The following is a 23,275-nucleotide window of genomic DNA, read 5'->3' on the forward strand; positions in this document are numbered from 1 at the left end:
GCGGTAGGTGGCCAGGCCAGTCGGTGTGGTGCGCATGCATGCGTGAGCGTGAGCACATACCAGGGCACGACAATGGGGGGGGCAGTGGACCACAGCATGGAGCTAGTGGCATGCCTGGCCAGCATGGTGGCACGCGTGCGATGTGCATGCGTGTGCGTGTCGGCGAACCAGCGTAGCGCGCTAAGCCAAAGCAGAGGGTGACCGCGTCCAAACGCAGCGACTGACGGTAACGTGCCATGCATGGTTTTTAAAGCTGCTAAAAAATCCAACTTGATGATCCAATTGCTAAACCAACTATTTAACGCTCGAGATGGGATGTCAAGCTACTAAAACAAACCCTAAAACCATGCCACTCTTTAAAGCAATTCTCCTATAAAAATTCCCAAACGTAGCCACGTCAACCCGCTTTCCAACTTAAGAAACTTAACCACATCTTGATCGATTTCGCGTCGAATACGATTTCCAAGCTATTAAGTAAGCTAGCCAGCGAATACCATTCTCGACCGCTGGTATTTCATCATCACCTACGAAGTTTGTACTACAAACTTTATTAAAGTCCCGCATGCATGTTCTATAGTATTCTTGCTCAATAAAAATTATTTTAGAACCTTAAGTGATAAAACGCGACATGAAATATAACATTCGTTTCGCATTTCCGATGAACGTTTCAAGTTACGTGTATTGCTCTACACCCTATATTACACATATTTACACATAAGTATGATGCTCATGCAGTGTTTTAGCAAAAGATTGTACAGTGTAACACCGAGGGCGTTACAACTCTTAGCTCCGAACTCCGATTTTGATGATCTAGTTCTTTTCGAAAAGCTAATGAAATGCTCTACAAGATTGATCTAGTGGCTTTTGGTTTTAAGCTGAAGAGGGCACTGCCATGGACACCGTACTATCTGGTGGTGGCACCATCCATTTTTCCAGAGAGTGCAGTTTTTGGGGGTTGGCCTAGGTGGTCACCGCCACCCCTAGGGCGGTGCACCATCACCCTATGTCTGGTGCCAGGGGATCAATGGCTAGTTCAAATTAGCTGTTGGGACTTGAACATTGGAGGGGCACCGCCCTGTCCGGTGCTTTTGCAGAAAATGAATACTTTGCTCCAACCGCTCTATTTAGCTTGGGGGCTATAAATAGAGGTGGAGCTTGGCCATGGGCTGGTTGTTGAGCACCCTTAAGCCTTGGTGGCTTGTGTAGGTGTCTTAGAAGCCCTCTAACTCACATACGCTTGATAGTGATCATCCGATTGAGTGTGAGTGTGAGTGTGATTCTAGTGCGATTGCATCGTGAGGTTGCATCGAGTGGAACTAGGTGATCGAGTTGCAAGCTGGTGGTGTTTGTTAATCTTGGAGGTTGCCACCTCCTAGATGGCTTAGTGGTGGTCGCCGTCGAAGCATGCAAGGAAGATTGTGCGGTGCTCCAGAGAAGTGGTTGTGAGGGGTGTTGTTGAAAGGTCCTTGTTTGGTTTTGGTAATTGAGTGACAACCTTAGGTGGACTAATGTGTTTAAGTGAGATACACAGGTGATTAGTCCATTGGTACATGTGTGTGAGCAACATATGCCATGAAGGTGGAAATGGCTCGGAGATGTTGCAAAGCTCACACTATGATGATGAAGGAGCTCATTGCACATGAGACATGACATTGAGTCATGTGATCAATGTGGAGAAGATCAAGACATGACTCGGCTTGATGGACCGGTTGCAAGCGTGAAAGGCAAGTCGAAGGATTTGCAGTGATGGACCGTGTGGCGGTGAAGCTTGAGTAAGATTTGGCACAGATGGATGAAGGCAATGGTGAAAAGCAAGTGAAGTCAAGATCGATGTACCAATACGGTCATGTGATGATATGAAGTGGATCATATCATTTGGTAATTGGTTGGTGCATGTGTTGCATAAACAATGAGGGAGATGGAATGGAATGTGCAAGGCAAAGGTATAACCTAGGGCATTTCATTTCATCGGTCATAGGTGTGTAGAGAAGTTTATGACTAGGTTTAGGATAGATGGTCATAGTATCAAGAGGGGCAAACTTGTTTGCATATCGGTCATCTAGTGTCACTCGAGTGATCTAACTTTGCATCGTTGCTTGGATCGAGTGGCGTGGTGAATTGAGTGACTAATCCTTTGGAAAACATTTGTGAAAAGCTAACACACATGCACAAGATTGGTGGACACATAGTGGTGTTGGCACATCTGCAAAGGAGGAGTTGTTGGAGGTGATTTGGATCAAGTTGGAGAGGAAAAGGAGAAGAAAAGAGCAAGTTTGGGTTGTCCGAGGGTTGAAAAACGCAACTAAACTTGCAGCCAGAGCGTAGCCCAGCCTGTGGGTGGCCCTGCCATTTCTGGTGTGCACTGCCCCCCTAGGGCGGTGGCACTGCCACCCTAGGCAAGGTGCACCGCCACCCCCTACAGCGTGCCCAAATCAGCACAGCCACCCTTTCGTATTTTGGGCATGACTCTTAGCTTCGAACTCCGATTTCGATGATCTAGGACTTTTCAGAAAGCTAATGAAATGCTCTACAAGATTGATCTAGTGGTTTTTGGTTTTAAGCTGAAGAGGGCACTGCCATGGTCACCGTACTATCCAGTGGTGGCACCATCCATTTTTCCAGAGAGTGTAGTTTTCGGGGGTTGGCCTAGGTGGTCACCGCCACCCCTAGGGTGGTGCACCATCACCCTATGTTCGGTGCTAGGGGATCAATGGCTAGTTCAAATTAGCTGTTGGGACTTGAACATTGGAGGGGCACCGCCTTGTCCGGTGCTTTCGCAGAAAATGAATACTTTGCTCCAACTGCTCTATTTAGCTTGGGGGCTATAAATAGAGGTGGAGCTTGGCCATGGGCTGGTTGTTGAGCACCCTTAAGCCTTGGTGGCTTGTGTAGGTGTCGTGGAAGCCCTCTAACTCACATACGCTTGATAGTGATCATCCGATTGAGTGTGATTCTAGTGTGATTGCATCGTGAGGTTGCATCGAGTGGAACTAGGTGATTGAGTTGCAAGCTGGTCGTGTTTGCTAATCTTGGAGGTTGCCACCTTCTAGATGGCTTAGTGGTGGTCACCGTTGAAGCATGCAAGGAAGATTGTGCGGTGCTCCAGAGAAGTGATTGTGAGGGGTGTTGTTGAAAGGTCCTTGTTTAGTTTTGGTAATTGAGTGACAACCTTAGGTGGACTAATGTGTTTAAGTGAGATAGACAGGTGATTAGTCCATTGGTACATGTGTGTGAGCAACATATGCCATGAAGGTGGAAATGGCTCGGAGATGTTGCAAAGCTCACACTGTGATGATGAAGGAGCTCATTGCACATGAGACATGACATTGAGTCATGTGATCAAGGTGGAGAAGATCAAGACATGACTTGGCTTGATGGACCGGTTGCAAGCGTGAAGGGCAAGTGGAAGTCTTTGCAATGATGGACTGCATGGCGGTGAAGCTTGAGCAAGATTTGGCACTGATGGACGAAGGCAACGGTGAAAAGCAAGTGAAGTCAAGATTGATGTACCAGTACGGTCACATGATGATATGAAGTGGATTATATCATTTGGTGATTGGTTGGAGCATGTGTTGCATCAACATTGAAGGAAATGAAATGGAATGCGCAAGGCAAAGGAATAACCTAGGGCATTTTATTTCATCGGTCATAGGTGTGTAGAGAAATTTATGACTGGGTTTAGGATAGATGGTCGTACTATCAAGAGGGGCAAACTTGTTTGCATATCGGTCATCTAGTGCCACTCGAGTGATCTAACTTTGCATCGTTGCTAGGATCGAGTGGCGTGGTGAATTGAGTGACTAATCCTTTGGAAAAAATTTGTGAAAAGCTAACACACAAGCACAAGATGGGTGAGCACATAGTGGTGTTGGCACATTTCAAAGGAGGAGTTGTTGGAGGTGATTTGGATCAAGTTGGAGAGGAAAAGGAGAAGAAAAGAGCAAGTTTGGGTTGTCCGAGGGTCGAAAAATGCAACTAAACTTGCAGCCAGAGCTTAGCCCAGCCTGTGGGTGGCCCCGCCAATTTTGGTGTGCACCGTCCCCCTAGGGTGGTTGCACCGCCACCCTGGGCAAGGTGCACCGCCACCCCCTGCAGCGTGCCCAAATCAGCATAGCCACCCTTTCGTATTTTGGACATGACTCTTAGCTCTGAACCCCGATTTTGTTGATCTAGGACTTTTCGGAAAGCTAATGAAATGCTCTACAAGATTGATCTAGTGGCTTTTGGTTTTAAGCTGAAGAGGGTACTGCCATGGTCACCGTACTGTCTGGTGGTGGCACCATCCATTTTTCCAGAGAGTGCAGTTTTCGGGGGTTGGCCTAGGTGGTCACCGCGACCCCTAGGGCGGTGCACCATCACCCTATGTCTGGTGCCAGGGGATCAATGGCTAGTTCAAATTAGCTGTTGGGACTTGAACATTGGAGGGGCACCGCCCTGTCCGGTGCTTTCGCAGAAAACGAATACTTTGCTCCAACTGCTCTATTTAGCTTGGGGGCTATAAATAGAGGTGGAGCTTGGCCATGGGCTGGTTGTTGAGCACCCTTAAGCCTTGGTGGCTTGTGTTGGTGTCTTGGAAGCACTCTAACTCACATAGGCTTGATAGTGATCACCCGATTGAGTGTGAGTGTGAGTGTGATTCTAGTGCGATTGCATCATGAGGTTGCATCGAGTGGAACTAGGTGATCGAGTTACAAGCTGGTGGTGTTTGTTAATCTTGGAGGTTGCCACCTCCTAGATGGCTTAGTGGTGGTTGCCGTCAAAGCATGCAAGGAAGATTGTGTGGTGCTCCAGAGAAGTGATTGTGAGGGGTGTTGTTGAAAGGTCCTTGTTTGGTTTTGGTAATTGAGTGACAACCATAGGTGGACTAATGTGTTTAATTGAATACATAGGTGATTAGTCCATTGGTACATGTGTGTGAGCAACATATGCCATGAAGGTAGAAATGGCTCAGAGATGTTGCAAAGCTCACACTGTGATGATGAAGGAGCTCATTGCACATGAGACATGACATTGAGTCATGTGATCAAGGTGGAGAAGATCAAGACATGACTTGGCTTGATGGACCAGTTGCAAGTGTGAAGGGAAAGTTGAAGGCTTTGCAGTGATGGACCTCGTGTCGGTGAAGCTTGAGCAAGATTTGGCACCGATGGATGAAGGCAATGGTGAAAAGCAAGTGAAGTCAAGATTGATGTACCAATATGGTCACGTGATGATATGAAGTGGATCATATCATTTGTTGATTGGTTGGTGCATGTGTTGCATCAACAATGAAGGAGATGGAATGGAATGCGCAAGGCAAAGGTATAACCTAGGGCATTTTATTTCATCGGTCATAGGTGTGTAGAGAAGTTTATGACTAGGATTTGGATAGATGACTGTACTATCAAGAGGGGCAAACTTGTTTGCATATCGGTCATCTAGTGCCACTCGAGTGATCTAACTTTGCATCATCGCTAGGATCGAGTGGTGTGGCAAGTTGAGTGGCTAATCCTTTGGAAAATGTTTGTGAAAAGCTAACACACATAGACATGGTGGTGTACACTTGGTGGTGTTGGCACATTTACAAAGGAGAAGAAGTTAGAGTTGATGTAGATCAACTCGGTGAAGAAACAGAAGCGAAATAGGTCACTGGAAGTGACCGGACTCTGCGTAACGCAGCGACCGGATGCTGGTTGGAGAGTCCGGTCATGTGTTCCAGTGATGGTATAGGCTTTGATCATGCTGACGTACGCTGGTGTAGGCAGTGCTGGAGTTGGTGCACGAGCACAGAGCTGATCGAACGCTGGTCTGTGTCCGGTCAGGCGTGATCGGACGCGTCCGGTCACAAAACAGAGGCTCAGGGAGCTCTCTAGAAATGACCGGACTCAAGCGTTGCAGCGTCTGGTCATCTTAAAAACACCCAGTGAAGGGGTAACGGCTATTTTAGTCCATGGGGCTATAAATAGAAGGGGGTCTCCACCATGGCTGAAAATAGCACCTTGGGGGACTTTTGTGTCCATGCTTGAGAGTGCTTAGGAGCCCTCTAACTCACATACACTTGATAGTGATCATCCGATTGAGTGTGAGTGTGATTCTAGTGCGATTGCATCATGAGGTTGCATCGAGTGGAACTAGGTGATCGAGTTGGAAGCTGGTGGTGTTTGTTAATCTTGGAGGTTGCCACCTCCTAGATGGCTTAGTGGTGGTCGCCGTCGAAGCATGCAAGGAATATTGTGCGGTGCTCCAGAGAAGTGATTGTGAGGGGTGTTGTTGAAAGGTCCTTGTTTGGTTTGGGTAATTGAGTGACAACATTAGGTGGACTAATGTGTTTAAGTGAGATGCATAGGTGATTAGTCCATTGGTACATGTGTGTGAGCAACATATGCCATGAAGGTGGAAATGGCTCAGAGATGTTGCAAAGCTCACATTGTGATGATGAAGGAGCCCATTGCACATGAGACATGACATTGAGACATGTGATCAAGGTGGAGAAGATCCAGACATGACTTGGCTTGATGGACTGGTTGCAAGCATGAAGGGCAAGTTGAAGGCTTTGCTATGATGGACCGCGTGGTAGTGAAGCTTGAGCAAGATTTGGCACCGATGGACGAGGGCAACGGTGAAAAGCAAGTGAAGTCAAGATCAATGTACCAATACGGTCATGTGATGATATGAAGTGGATCATATCATTTGGTGATTGGTTGGTGCATGTATTGCATCAACAGTGAAGGAGATGGAATGGAATGCGCAAGGCAAAGGTATAAACTAGGGCATTTCATTTCATCGGTCATAGGTGTGTAGAGAAATTTATGACTGAGTTTAGGATTGATGGTCGTACTATCAAGAGGGACAAACTTGTTTGCATATCGGTCATCTAGTGCCACTCGAGTGATCTAACTTTGCATCGTTGCTAGGATCGAGTGGCGTGGTGAATTGAGTGACTAATCCTATGGAAAACATTTGTGAAAAGCTAACACACATGCACAAGATGGGTGAACACATACTGGTGTTGGCACATTTGCAAAGGAGGGTTTGTTGGAGGTGATTTGGATCAAGTTGGAGTGGAAAAGGAGAAGAAAAGAGCAAGTTTGGGTTGTCCGAGGGTCAAAAAACACAACTAAACTTGCAGCCAGAGCGTAGCCCAGCCTATGGGTGGCCCTGCCATTTTTGGTGTGCACCACCCCCCTAGGGCGGTGGCACCGCCACCCTGGGCAAGGTGCACCGCCACCCCCTGCAACGTGCCCAAATCAGCACAGCCACCCTTTCGTATTTTGGGCATGACTCTTAGCTTCGAACTCCAATTTCAATGATCTAGAACTTTTTGGAAAGCTAATGAAATGCTCTACAAGATTGATCTAGTGGTTTTTGGTTTTAAGCTGAAGAGGGCACTTCCATGGTCACCGTACTGTCCGGTGGTGGCACCATCCATTTTCCAGAGAGTGCAGTTTTCGGGGGTTGGCCTAGGTGGTCACCGCCACCCCTAGGGCGATGCACCATCACCCTATGTCTAGTGCCAGGGGATCAATGGCTAGTTCAAATTAGCTATTGGGACTTGAACATTGGAGGGGCACCGCCCTGTCCTGTGCTTTCGTAGAAAACGAATACTTTGCTCCATCAGCTCTATTTAGCTTGGGGGCTATAAATAGAGGTGGAGCTTGGCCATGGGCTGGTTGTTGAGCACCCTTAAGCCTTGGTGGCTTGTGTTGGTGTCTTGGAAGCACTCTAACTCACATAGGCTTGATAGTGATCACCCGATTGAGTGTGAGTGTGAGTGTGATTCTAGTGCGATTGCATCATGAGGTTGCATCGAGTGGAACTAGGTGATCGAGTTGCAAGCTGGTGGTGTTTGTTAATCTTGGAGGTTGCCACCTCCTAGATGGCTTAGTGGTGGTTGCCATCAAAGCATGCAAGGAAGATTGTGTGGTGCTCCAGAGAAGTGATTGTGAGGGGTGTTGTTGAAAGGTCCTTGTTTGGTTTTGGTAATTGAGTGACAACCATAGGTGGACTAATGTGTTTAATTGAATACATAGGTGATTAGTCCATTGGTACATGTGTGTGAGCAACATATGCCATGAAGGTGGAAATGGCTCAGAGATGTTGCAAAGCTCACACTGTGATGATGAAGGAGCTCATTGCACATGAGACATGACATTGAGTCATGTGATCAAGGTGGAGAAGATCAAGACATGACTTGGCTTGATGGACCAGTTGCAAGCATGAAGGGAAAGTTGAAGGCTTTGCAGTGATGGACCTCGTGTCGGTGAAGCTTGAGCAAGATTTGGCACCGATGGATGAAGGCAATGGTGAAAAGCAAGTGAAGTCAAGATTGATGTACCAATATGGTCATGTGATGATATGAAGTGGATCATATCATTTGGTGATTGGTTGGTGCATGTGTTGCATCAACAATGAAGGAGATGGAATGGAATGCGCAAGGCAAAGGTATAACCTAGGGCATTTTATTTCATCGGTCATAGGTGTGTAGAGAAGTTTATGACTAGGATTTGGATAGATGACTGTACTATCAAGAGGGGCAAACTTGTTTGCATATCGGTCATCTAGTGCCACTCGAGTGATCTAACTTTGCATCATCGCTAGGATCGAGTGGTGTGGCAAGTTGAGTGGCTAATCCTTTGGAAAATGTTTGTGAAAAGCTAACACACATAGACATGGTGGTGTACACTTGGTGGTGTTGGCACATTTACAAAGGAGAAGAAGTTAGAGTTGATGTAGATCAACTCGGTGAAGAAACAGAAGCGAAATAGGTCACTGGAAGTGACCGGACTCTGCGCAACGCAGCGACCGGATGCTGGTTGGAGAGTCCGGTCATGTGTTCCAGTGATGGTACAGGCTTTGATCATGCTGACGTATGCTGGTGTAGGCGGTGCTGGAGTTGGTGCACGAGCACAGAGCTGATCAAACGCTGGTCTGTGTCCGGTCAGGCGTGATCGGACGCGTCCGGTCACAAAACAGAGGCTCAGGGAGCTCTCTAGAAATGACCGGACTCAAGCGTTGCAGCGTCTGGTCATCTTAAAAACACCCAGTGAAGGGGTAACGGCTATTTTAGTCCATGGGGCTATAAATAGAAGGGGGTCTCCACCATGGCTGAAAATAGCACCTTGGGGGACTTTTGTGTCCATGCTTGAGAGTGCTTAGGAGCCCTCCATCTCACATATGCTTGATAGTGATCATTCGATTGTGTGGGAGAGCGATTCTAGTGCGATTGCATCATGAGGTTGCATCGAGTGGCACTAGGTGGTCATCTTGTAAGTCGGTGGTGCTTGTTACTCTTTGAGGTTGCCACCTCCTAGATAGCTTGGTGGTGGTCTTTGTCGAAGCCCGCAAGAAGCTTGTGTGGTGCTCCGGAGAAGAGCTTTGTGAGGGGCATAGTGCTCACCCCACGGGAGCCACGAAGAGTAGCTCTAGTAGAGTGAGATGCAAAGGGCGACAAGTGGTCTGGCCGGGTCAAGTGCTAGAGCTTGTGGTAAGCACTCCACGTGGGAGAGTGTGACTTGTGGGTCACCACTAGCAAGAGGACTGCCGCCAACCTTGGAGCTTGTCTCAATGGGGACGTAGTGTGTTGGCAAGCACGTGAACCTCAGGAGAAAAATCACCGTGTTAATATTGTTCTTCCTATTGGTTTGCAATCCACTTACACAAGCTTGCAATTACTTTCACATATATTGTGCTTGTGTAGTTGCTCTTGTAATTAGTTAGCTTGTGTAGCTCACTAGTTAACTTCTTGCTTGTGTAGCATAGAAGTAGCTCCCTTGCATGGCTAATTTGGTTTGTGTAACATTGTTAGTCACATTGCTTAGTTTGTGTAGCTAAGTATTTGCGCTCTCTAATTTGGCATTGGTTGCCTTGTTATTGAGCATTGCTAGTGAGCTTAGGAGCTTTGTGCTTTTGCTTACTAGAATTGTGTAGGAGCTCCCCAGTGTGCAAAATACTTGTGGCATAGGTTTGTGTGACCTTGCTCCTAGAATTGGATAAGTGAGCTCTAGCTAGCCCGGGACCTTTATTGCCTAATTAGGATCTTTATAAGGTGCTTGTAAACTTCGATAGAGGGCTGTAGTCTTGGCTAGACCGATTGTTTTAATTCTGCATTTGTTTCGGTTAGCCGATGCCATTACATTTAGAAAGGACTATTCACCACCCTCTAGTCTATCATCTTGACCTTTCAATTAGTATCGGAACTAAGTCTCTCATTTGTGGTCTTCATCGACCCGAGAGGATGGCGTTTAGTAGGCTAGATGTTTGTGAGACACACATTTTTTATGGCACAAACTTTGCACTTTGGAAAAATCACATGCTTGATCATTTTCACGCAAAAGAACCTAAGTTTTGGTGGATTATCACTAGTGGTCTCACCCATGTCTTGGACCATAGAAATCTCACCAAAGCTCATAGAGTTCTCTATGAACTTGATGCACATGCTTGTTGTTTTCTAATGGATGCATTGAGTTTTGATTTGATGAAACAAGTAAACTACATGAGAACTACTCGTGAGATATGGGAGTCCATCAAGTGCACCTTCGGTGATTCCTCCACATGGGATGATGGCAAGTTCAAGAAGGAGGTGCATGAGGATGTTGAGCATGACCACAATTTGGTGATTGTGGAAGATTGTTGCACCTCATGGTCAAGTGATGATGATGATCGATCCACTATAAGTTCACTTGACAAGATTGATGATGCCACAAGTGTTGCAAATGATGATGCTACCCCATGCACACTTGATGGTTATGATGATGGATCATGCCCGGATGACATTGCTACTACAAGCTCTCCTACATCACCACATTGCTTCATGTCACAAGGTGACACCAAGGTATCAAATGCTAATGTGGTTGATCATGTTGATTCATATGATGAGCTTGTTAGTAGACTTGCTAGCTTGACCATGTCTTTAGAAAATGAGGAAGCTAAAACATTGAAATTGGAAAATGAAAACTCATTTCTAAAGAACTCATGTGAAGAACATAAGAAATTACTTAATATTCTTAAATCTTCACATGGTGAGCTAAAATTGACTCATGAGACACTACTTGCATCTCATGAAAAATTATTAGAACAACATGCTTCTATCATTAAAGTGTTTTCAAAGAAACTTAAAAATAATGAGAGCTCATCACATGAGTCAAATGATCAATTGCAACATGTGACTACCTCTTGTGATGTAGGGAAAAAGCATGTATCCACCTCTTGTGATGATTTAGAAATGCCATGTTCTTCATATATAGATGCTTGTTCTACTTGTATATCTTGTGAGACTAGCCTTTTGAAGGAGAACAATGAGCTCAAAAATAAAGTGAAGAATTTGAGCAACAAGTTAGAGAGGTGCTACAACTCAAAAGTCACCTTTGAGCACATGTTGAAGACTCAAAGAAACTATGGTGACAAGTGTGGCCTTGGCTTCAAGAAGAAGATGACAAAGGGTGAAAGAAAGAGAGAAAGAAAGATGAATAAGCTATAACAAAGAAAGCTCTCTCATACCATGTGCTACCGGTGTCATGAAGCAGGACACCTTACAAATGGTTGCCCTAACATTGAGAAGCTCAAGAAGATAAAAGAAGAAGAGAGGCTCAAGCATGTAAAGTGCTTCAAGTGCCACACTTGGGGTTATCTTACCTTAATGTGCCCAACCAAACAATTGGTGAAGCAACTAGAAGAGCCTCAACCAAAGCCATAAGTTGAGCAAGAGAAGACACCCCAAGAGCAAGTCAAGATCTATCATGAAGATGGTGGCGACTTAATGACAATGAAGAAGAAAACTAGAAGGGGTGGAAAGGCAAGGCATCCAATGTAAACTCAAGATGCCAAGCTGATGAGCAAGACACAAGATGAGAAGAAAATCTATGCTCACATCAAGTGCTTCAAGTGTGGAAATACGGGACACTTTGTCTCTAAGTGTCCTACCAAGCTTGAGAAGAAGGCTCAAGCAATCCATGAGAGGCAAGGCAATGAGAAGCAACACATGAGCAAGGAAGAGAAGGCTCAATCAAAGAGAGTTTGCTACTCATGCCCAGAAAGGGGACATATGGCAGATTCATGTCCCCTAGGTAATAATTCTAAGCCTATTTCAATTGTTGATAATAATGTGTTTAGAAAGGATGGTAATGGTACCTCTATAGTTGCTATTGCAAAACATCCTGCTACTCATACTAAGGCTTTGTCTAAGTATGTTGCTCCTAACTTGAGAGGACCCAAACTTGTTTGGGTACCATCAAAAACTGGATGATTGATTGTAGGTACCATGGCATTGGAGACTTGATTCAATCGATTTCATGTTGATCATCATATGTTGAGTCAAGTATTGAAGCTTAAATGCAATCCTATCCCAATGCCAAGCCAAGAATTAGTGAAGTCCAAATGTGCTACAACATACAAGTGTCATATTTAAGTTGTGGTGATTTATTGGATTATTTGATGGCTTGCAAATAATTAAGTTGAAGCTTGCTAGTTGGATGATCATGAGCTAACCAAGGTATATCTCTTGTTGATCATTTCATTTGGATGCATATGAGTTGATTGAATTGGATAAATATGCAATGTTGCTTCCTATGAGATGTTTGAATGGATAAATAGCTTAGTAATCAAGTTTGGATTGATTTGTGTTGAATAAGTTCATAAGATAACATTTAGTAAGTGGATTGAATGGATCTATGTATTGTGAAAGTATTCAAACAAGTTGATTTCAAGTTTGATTCACATTTGATGAAGTATAGCTCACGTGATTGAAATCTGTCCTATATTGAAAATCTGAGTGAGCTGTGATCTTAGCCATGTTTGAGTGATCAAAACTTATTGTATTGGCATAAAAATTTGTGTTCATGCTTTAGACTTATGGTATAAGATTATGTACAAATTTTATGAGAATTGGATAAGAGATGCTTCATTTTTTTAGTGAATCTTGTTACCTATAGTGCAGCAGTCTTCAGCATGTAGTAGTGGTTGAAGAATTAAAATATGGTATCAATCTAGAAGTCAAATGAAGCTCAAATTTTTATAACGGCTAGATAACTTAGGGTTGCTTTGGCAGCTCAGGGGGACTATTCCAGGGAAGCAAACCGAGGGGGAGGGATTTTTCTGGACATGCTAATCCCCTCTCTTCCCGGAGGGGAGATTTCACATGTGGGGTTATTTCCCTATGGCTGTTTGGAAGCACGGAGTTGCAGAGAAATAGATTATGTGATGTATTGCATAAATAAAGTTGTCAGATAAAGAATGTATTACATATTTTAGTCCTTCCTGATGGCTCTCGGCTTCTCTGGTGTGCATCTACCATGTCTAGGATTATAGGAAAGTCTTGACTGATATAATATAGAAACATCTTTAAAAAATATGAAAAAATCAAGAAAATTCAGAAAAGAAAATGATATAACAAGGTCACTACATATCGATGCTCATATCGTATAAATAAATAAAAAATCTTAGGAATAAGTTTTTTTACATAAAAATACATAGGTATCCAACTGAAATCAAGTCTTTGCATAGCTACATATAACATAGAAGCCAGAAATGTTCAACAATCATTACAAAACTTGACCACACTTCACTTGTCTCAAGTCATGCATTTCTTCCACCAAAACCTCTGCAAATAACATAAAACAAAAATGGTGAACTCTTATGACAAGTTTGGCTTTTCCCCAACAAATTTGTACATGAATGTATCATATAAGAAAGTAGAAGTTTAAAGAATGAAGCTGCAGCAAGCTAACACATGTAGAAGTAGTTCAGTTCAGACCAACTAGTGGAGGCTTTTCTTTTCTTTTATCATAATTGAGTGACAACCTTAGGTGGACTAATGTGTTTAAGTGAGATACACAGGTGATTAGTCCATTGGTACATGTGTGTGAGCAACATATGCCATGAAGGTGGAAATGGCTCGGAGATGTTGCAAAGCTCACACTATGATGATGAAGGAGCTCATTGCACATGAGACATGACATTGAGTCATGTGATCAATGTGGAGAAGATCAAGACATGACTCGGCTTGATGGACCGGTTGCAAGCGTGAAAGGCAAGTCGAAGGATTTGCAGTGATGGACCGTGTGGCGGTGAAGCTTGAGTAAGATTTGGCACAGATGGATGAAGGCAATGGTGAAAAGCAAGTGAAGTCAAGATCGATGTACCAATACGGTCATGTGATGATATGAAGTGGATCATATCATTTGGTAATTGGTTGGTGCATGTGTTGCATAAACAATGAGGGAGATGGAATGGAATGTGCAAGGCAAAGGTATAACCTAGGGCATTTCATTTCATCGGTCATAGGTGTGTAGAGAAGTTTATGACTAGGTTTAGGATAGATGGTCATAGTATCAAGAGGGGCAAACTTGTTTGCATATCGGTCATCTAGTGTCACTCGAGTGATCTAACTTTGCATCGTTGCTTGGATCGAGTGGCGTGGTGAATTGAGTGACTAATCCTTTGGAAAACATTTGTGAAAAGCTAACACACATGCACAAGATTGGTGGACACATAGTGGTGTTGGCACATCTGCAAAGGAGGAGTTGTTGGAGGTGATTTGGATCAAGTTGGAGAGGAAAAGGAGAAGAAAAGAGCAAGTTTGGGTTGTCCGAGGGTTGAAAAACGCAACTAAACTTGCAGCCAGAGCGTAGCCCAGCCTGTGGGTGGCCCTGCCATTTCTGGTGTGCACTGCCCCCTAGGGCGGTGGCACTGCCACCCTAGGCAAGGTGCACCGCCACCCCCTACAGCGTGCCCAAATCAGCACAGCCACCCTTTCGTATTTTGGGCATGACTCTTAGCTTCGAACTCCGATTTCGATGATCTAGGACTTTTCAGAAAGCTAATGAAATGCTCTACAAGATTGATCTAGTGGTTTTTGGTTTTAAGCTGAAGAGGGCACTGCCATGGTCACCGTACTATCCAGTGGTGGCACCATCCATTTTTCCAGAGAGTGTAGTTTTTCGGGGGTTGGCCTAGGTGGTCACCGCCACCCCTAGGGTGGTGCACCATCACCCTATGTTCGGTGCTAGGGGATCAATGGCTAGTTCAAATTAGCTGTTGGGACTTGAACATTGGAGGGGCACCGCCTTGTCCGGTGCTTTCGCAGAAAATGAATACTTTGCTCCAACTGCTCTATTTAGCTTGGGGGCTATAAATAGAGGTGGAGCTTGGCCATGGGCTGGTTGTTGAGCACCCTTAAGCCTTGGTGGCTTGTGTAGGTGTCGTGGAAGCCCTCTAACTCACATACGCTTGATAGTGATCATCCGATTGAGTGTGATTCTAGTGTGATTGCATCGTGAGGTTGCATCGAGTGGAACTAGGTGATTGAGTTGCAAGCTGGTCGTGTTTGCTAATCTTGGAGGTTGCCACCTTCTAGATGGCTTAGTGGTGGTCACCGTTGAAGCATGCAAGGAAGATTGTGCGGTGCTCCAGAGAAGTGATTGTGAGGGGTGTTGTTGAAAGGTCCTTGTTTAGTTTTGGTAATTGAGTGACAACCTTAGGTGGACTAATGTGTTTAAGTGAGATAGACAGGTGATTAGTCCATTGGTACATGTGTGTGAGCAACATATGCCATGAAGGTGGAAATGGCTCGGAGATGTTGCAAAGCTCACACTGTGATGATGAAGGAGCTCATTGCACATGAGACATGACATTGAGTCATGTGATCAAGGTGGAGAAGATCAAGACATGACTTGGCTTGATGGACCGGTTGCAAGCGTGAAGGGCAAGTGGAAGTCTTTGCAATGATGGACTGCATGGCGGTGAAGCTTGAGCAAGATTTGGCACTGATGGACGAAGGCAACGGTGAAAAGCAAGTGAAGTCAAGATTGATGTACCAGTACGGTCACATGATGATATGAAGTGGATTATATCATTTGGTGATTGGTTGGAGCATGTGTTGCATCACATTGAAGGAAATGAAATGGAATGCGCAAGGCAAAGGAATAACCTAGGGCATTTTATTTCATCGGTCATAGGTGTGTAGAGAAATTTATGACTGGGTTTAGGATAGATGGTCGTACTATCAAGAGGGGCAAACTTGTTTGCATATCGGTCATCTAGTGCCACTCGAGTGATCTAACTTTGCATCGTTGCTAGGATCGAGTGGCGTGGTGAATTGAGTGACTAATCCTTTGGAAAAAATTTGTGAAAAGCTAACACACAAGCACAAGATGGGTGAGCACATAGTGGTGTTGGCACATTTCAAAGGAGGAGTTGTTGGAGGTGATTTGGATCAAGTTGGAGAGGAAAAGGAGAAGAAAAGAGCAAGTTTGGGTTGTCCGAGGGTCGAAAAATGCAACTAAACTTGCAGCCAGAGCTTAGCCCAGCCTGTGGGTGGCCCCGCCAATTTTGGTGTGCACCGTCCCCCTAGGGTGGTTGCACCGCCACCCTGGGCAAGGTGCACCGCCACCCCCTGCAGCGTGCCCAAATCAGCATAGCCACCCTTTCGTATTTTGGACATGACTCTTAGCTCTGAACCCCGATTTTGTTGATCTAGGACTTTTCGGAAAGCTAATGAAATGCTCTACAAGATTGATCTAGTGGCTTTTGGTTTTAAGCTGAAGAGGGTACTGCCATGGTCACCGTACTGTCTGGTGGTGGCACCATCCATTTTTCCAGAGAGTGCAGTTTTCGGGGGTTGGCCTAGGTGGTCACCGCGACCCCTAGGGCGGTGCACCATCACCCTATGTCTGGTGCCAGGGGATCAATGGCTAGTTCAAATTAGCTGTTGGGACTTGAACATTGGAGGGGCACCGCCCTGTCCGGTGCTTTCGCAGAAAACGAATACTTTGCTCCAACTGCTCTATTTAGCTTGGGGGCTATAAATAGAGGTGGAGCTTGGCCATGGGCTGGTTGTTGAGCACCCTTAAGCCTTGGTGGCTTGTGTTGGTGTCTTGGAAGCACTCTAACTCACATAGGCTTGATAGTGATCACCCGATTGAGTGTGAGTGTGAGTGTGATTCTAGTGCGATTGCATCATGAGGTTGCATCGAGTGGAACTAGGTGATCGAGTTACAAGCTGGTGGTGTTTGTTAATCTTGGAGGTTGCCACCTCCTAGATGGCTTAGTGGTGGTTGCCGTCAAAGCATGCAAGGAAGATTGTGTGGTGCTCCAGAGAAGTGATTGTGAGGGGTGTTGTTGAAAGGTCCTTGTTTGGTTTTGGTAATTGAGTGACAACCATAGGTGGACTAATGTGTTTAATTGAATACATAGGTGATTAGTCCATTGGTACATGTGTGTGAGCAACATATGCCATGAAGGTAGAAATGGCTCAGAGATGTTGCAAAGCTCACACTGTGATGATGAAGGAGCTCATTGCACATGAGACATGACATTGAGTCATGTGATCAAGGTGGAGAAGATCAAGACATGACTTGGCTTGATGGACCAGTTGCAAGTGTGAAGGGAAAGTTGAAGGCTTTGCAGTGATGGACCTCGTGTCGGTGAAGCTTGAGCAAGATTTGGCACCGATGGATGAAGGCAATGGTGAAAAGCAAGTGAAGTCAAGATTGATGTACCAATATGGTCACGTGATGATATGAAGTGGATCATATCATTTGTTGATTGGTTGGTGCATGTGTTGCATCAACAATGAAGGAGATGGAATGGAATGCGCAAGGCAAAGGTATAACCTAGGGCATTTTATTTCATCGGTCATAGGTGTGTAGAGAAGTTTATGACTAGGATTTGGATAGATGACTGTACTATCAAGAGGGGCAAACTTGTTTGCATATCGGTCATCTAGTGCCACTCGAGTGATCTAACTTTGCATCATCGCTAGGATCGAGTGGTGTGGCAAGTTGAGTGGCTAATCCTTTGGAAAATGTTTGTGAAAAGCTAACACACATAGACATGGTGGTGTACACTTGGTGGTGTTGGCACATTTACAAAGGAGAAGAAGTTAGAGTTGATGTAGATCAACTCGGTGAAGAAACAGAAGCGAAATAGGTCACTGGAAGTGACCGGACTCTGCGTAACGCAGCGACCGGATGCTGGTTGGAGAGTCCGGTCATGTGTTCCAGTGATGGTATAGGCTTTGATCATGCTGACGTACGCTGGTGTAGGCAGTGCTGGAGTTGGTGCACGAGCACAGAGCTGATCGAACGCTGGTCTGTGTCCGGTCAGGCGTGATCGGACGCGTCCGGTCACAAAACAGAGGCTCAGGGAGCTCTCTAGAAATGACCGGACTCAAGCGTTGCAGCGTCTGGTCATCTTAAAAACACCCAGTGAAGGGGTAACGGCTATTTTAGTCCATGGGGCTATAAATAGAAGGGGGTCTCCACCATGGCTGAAAATAGCACCTTGGGGGACTTTTGTGTCCATGCTTGAGAGTGCTTAGGAGCCCTCTAACTCACATACACTTGATAGTGATCATCCGATTGAGTGTGAGTGTGATTCTAGTGCGATTGCATCATGAGGTTGCATCGAGTGGAACTAGGTGATCGAGTTGGAAGCTGGTGGTGTTTGTTAATCTTGGAGGTTGCCACCTCCTAGATGGCTTAGTGGTGGTCGCCGTCGAAGCATGCAAGGAATATTGTGCGGTGCTCCAGAGAAGTGATTGTGAGGGGTGTTGTTGAAAGGTCCTTGTTTGGTTTGGGTAATTGAGTGACAACATTAGGTGGACTAATGTGTTTAAGTGAGATGCATAGGTGATTAGTCCATTGGTACATGTGTGTGAGCAACATATGCCATGAAGGTGGAAATGGCTCAGAGATGTTGCAAAGCTCACATTGTGATGATGAAGGAGCCCATTGCACATGAGACATGACATTGAGACATGTGATCAAGGTGGAGAAGATCCAGACATGACTTGGCTTGATGGACTGGTTGCAAGCATGAAGGGCAAGTTGAAGGCTTTGCTATGATGGACCGCGTGGTAGTGAAGCTTGAGCAAGATTTGGCACCGATGGACGAGGGCAACGGTGAAAAGCAAGTGAAGTCAAGATCAATGTACCAATACGGTCATGTGATGATATGAAGTGGATCATATCATTTGGTGATTGGTTGGTGCATGTATTGCATCAACAGTGAAGGAGATGGAATGGAATGCGCAAGGCAAAGGTATAAACTAGGGCATTTCATTTCATCGGTCATAGGTGTGTAGAGAAATTTATGACTGAGTTTAGGATTGATGGTCGTACTATCAAGAGGGACAAACTTGTTTGCATATCGGTCATCTAGTGCCACTCGAGTGATCTAACTTTGCATCGTTGCTAGGATCGAGTGGCGTGGTGAATTGAGTGACTAATCCTATGGAAAACATTTGTGAAAAGCTAACACACATGCACAAGATGGGTGAACACATACTGGTGTTGGCACATTTGCAAAGGAGGGTTTGTTGGAGGTGATTTGGATCAAGTTGGAGTGGAAAAGGAGAAGAAAAGAGCAAGTTTGGGTTGTCCGAGGGTCAAAAAACACAACTAAACTTGCAGCCAGAGCGTAGCCCAGCCTATGGGTGGCCCTGCCATTTTTGGTGTGCACCACCCCCCTAGGGCGGTGGCACCGCCACCCTGGGCAAGGTGCACCGCCACCCCCTGCAACGTGCCCAAATCAGCACAGCCACCCTTTCGTATTTTGGGCATGACTCTTAGCTTCGAACTCCAATTTCAATGATCTAGAACTTTTTGGAAAGCTAATGAAATGCTCTACAAGATTGATCTAGTGGTTTTTGGTTTTAAGCTGAAGAGGGCACTTCCATGGTCACCGTACTGTCCGGTGGTGGCACCATCCATTTTCCAGAGAGTGCAGTTTTCGGGGGTTGGCCTAGGTGGTCACCGCCACCCCTAGGGCGATGCACCATCACCCTATGTCTAGTGCCAGGGGATCAATGGCTAGTTCAAATTAGCTATTGGGACTTGAACATTGGAGGGGCACCGCCCTGTCCTGTGCTTTCGTAGAAAACGAATACTTTGCTCCATCAGCTCTATTTAGCTTGGGGGCTATAAATAGAGGTGGAGCTTGGCCATGGGCTGGTTGTTGAGCACCCTTAAGCCTTGGTGGCTTGTGTTGGTGTCTTGGAAGCACTCTAACTCACATAGGCTTGATAGTGATCACCCGATTGAGTGTGAGTGTGAGTGTGATTCTAGTGCGATTGCATCATGAGGTTGCATCGAGTGGAACTAGGTGATCGAGTTGCAAGCTGGTGGTGTTTGTTAATCTTGGAGGTTGCCACCTCCTAGATGGCTTAGTGGTGGTTGCCATCAAAGCATGCAAGGAAGATTGTGTGGTGCTCCAGAGAAGTGATTGTGAGGGGTGTTGTTGAAAGGTCCTTGTTTGGTTTTGGTAATTGAGTGACAACCATAGGTGGACTAATGTGTTTAATTGAATACATAGGTGATTAGTCCATTGGTACATGTGTGTGAGCAACATATGCCATGAAGGTGGAAATGGCTCAGAGATGTTGCAAAGCTCACACTGTGATGATGAAGGAGCTCATTGCACATGAGACATGACATTGAGTCATGTGATCAAGGTGGAGAAGATCAAGACATGACTTGGCTTGATGGACCAGTTGCAAGCATGAAGGGAAAGTTGAAGGCTTTGCAGTGATGGACCTCGTGTCGGTGAAGCTTGAGCAAGATTTGGCACCGATGGATGAAGGCAATGGTGAAAAGCAAGTGAAGTCAAGATTGATGTACCAATATGGTCATGTGATGATATGAAGTGGATCATATCATTTGGTGATTGGTTGGTGCATGTGTTGCATCAACAATGAAGGAGATGGAATGGAATGCGCAAGGCAAAGGTATAACCTAGGGCATTTTATTTCATCGGTCATAGGTGTGTAGAGAAGTTTATGACTAGGATTTGGATAGATGACTGTACTATCAAGAGGGGCAAACTTGTTTGCATATCGGTCATCTAGTGCCACTCGAGTGATCTAACTTTGCATCATCGCTAGGATCGAGTGGTGTGGCAAGTTGAGTGGCTAATCCTTTGGAAAATGTTTGTGAAAAGCTAACACACATAGACATGGTGGTGTACACTTGGTGGTGTTGGCACATTTACAAAGGAGAAGAAGTTAGAGTTGATGTAGATCAACTCGGTGAAGAAACAGAAGCGAAATAGGTCACTGGAAGTGACCGGACTCTGCGCAACGCAGCGACCGGATGCTGGTTGGAGAGTCCGGTCATGTGTTCCAGTGATGGTACAGGCTTTGATCATGCTGACGTATGCTGGTGTAGGCGGTGCTGGAGTTGGTGCACGAGCACAGAGCTGATCAAACGCTGGTCTGTGTCCGGTCAGGCGTGATCGGACGCGTCCGGTCACAAAACAGAGGCTCAGGGAGCTCTCTAGAAATGACCGGACTCAAGCGTTGCAGCGTCTGGTCATCTTAAAAACACCCAGTGAAGGGGTAACGGCTATTTTAGTCCATGGGGCTATAAATAGAAGGGGGTCTCCACCATGGCTGAAAATAGCACCTTGGGGGACTTTTGTGTCCATGCTTGAGAGTGCTTAGGAGCCCTCCATCTCACATATGCTTGATAGTGATCATTCGATTGTGTGGGAGAGCGATTCTAGTGCGATTGCATCATGAGGTTGCATCGAGTGGCACTAGGTGGTCATCTTGTAAGTCGGTGGTGCTTGTTACTCTTTGAGGTTGCCACCTCCTAGATAGCTTGGTGGTGGTCTTTGTCGAAGCCCGCAAGAAGCTTGTGTGGTGCTCCGGAGAAGAGCTTTGTGAGGGGCATAGTGCTCACCCCACGGGAGCCACGAAGAGTAGCTCTAGTAGAGTGAGATGCAAAGGGCGACAAGTGGTCTGGCCGGGTCAAGTGCTAGAGCTTGTGGTAAGCACTCCACGTGGGAGAGTGTGACTTGTGGGTCACCACTAGCAAGAGGACTGCCGCCAACCTTGGAGCTTGTCTCAATGGGGACGTAGTGTGTTGGCAAGCACGTGAACCTCAGGAGAAAAATCACCGTGTTAATATTGTTCTTCCTATTGGTTTGCAATCCACTTACACAAGCTTGCAATTACTTTCACATATATTGTGCTTGTGTAGTTGCTCTTGTAATTAGTTAGCTTGTGTAGCTCACTAGTTAACTTCTTGCTTGTGTAGCATAGAAGTAGCTCCCTTGCATGGCTAATTTGGTTTGTGTAACATTGTTAGTCACATTGCTTAGTTTGTGTAGCTAAGTATTTGCGCTCTCTAATTTGGCATTGGTTGCCTTGTTATTGAGCATTGCTAGTGAGCTTAGGAGCTTTGTGCTTTTGCTTACTAGAATTGTGTAGGAGCTCCCCAGTGTGCAAAATACTTGTGGCATAGGTTTGTGTGACCTTGCTCCTAGAATTGGATAAGTGAGCTCTAGCTAGCCCGGGACCTTTATTGCCTAATTAGGATCTTTATAAGGTGCTTGTAAACTTCGATAGAGGGCTGTAGTCTTGGCTAGACCGATTGTTTTAATTCTGCATTTGTTTCGGTTAGCCGATGCCATTACATTTAGAAAGGACTATTCACCACCCTCTAGTCTATCATCTTGACCTTTCAATTAGTATCGGAACTAAGTCTCTCATTTGTGGTCTTCATCGACCCGAGAGGATGGCGTTTAGTAGGCTAGATGTTTGTGAGACACACATTTTTTATGGCACAAACTTTGCACTTTGGAAAAATCACATGCTTGATCATTTTCACGCAAAAGAACCTAAGTTTTGGTGGATTATCACTAGTGGTCTCACCCATGTCTTGGACCATAGAAATCTCACCAAAGCTCATAGAGTTCTCTATGAACTTGATGCACATGCTTGTTGTTTTCTAATGGATGCATTGAGTTTTGATTTGATGAAACAAGTAAACTACATGAGAACTACTCGTGAGATATGGGAGTCCATCAAGTGCACCTTCGGTGATTCCTCCACATGGGATGATGGCAAGTTCAAGAAGGAGGTGCATGAGGATGTTGAGCATGACCACAATTTGGTGATTGTGGAAGATTGTTGCACCTCATGGTCAAGTGATGATGATGATCGATCCACTATAAGTTCACTTGACAAGATTGATGATGCCACAAGTGTTGCAAATGATGATGCTACCCCATGCACACTTGATGGTTATGATGATGGATCATGCCCGGATGACATTGCTACTACAAGCTCTCCTACATCACCACATTGCTTCATGTCACAAGGTGACACCAAGGTATCAAATGCTAATGTGGTTGATCATGTTGATTCATATGATGAGCTTGTTAGTAGACTTGCTAGCTTGACCATGTCTTTAGAAAATGAGGAAGCTAAAACATTGAAATTGGAAAATGAAAACTCATTTCTAAAGAACTCATGTGAAGAACATAAGAAATTACTTAATATTCTTAAATCTTCACATGG

The sequence above is a fragment of the Miscanthus floridulus genome, chromosome 3, assembly GCF_019320115.1.
Source record: "Miscanthus floridulus cultivar M001 chromosome 3, ASM1932011v1, whole genome shotgun sequence".
NCBI lineage: Eukaryota > Viridiplantae > Streptophyta > Magnoliopsida > Poales > Poaceae > Miscanthus > Miscanthus floridulus.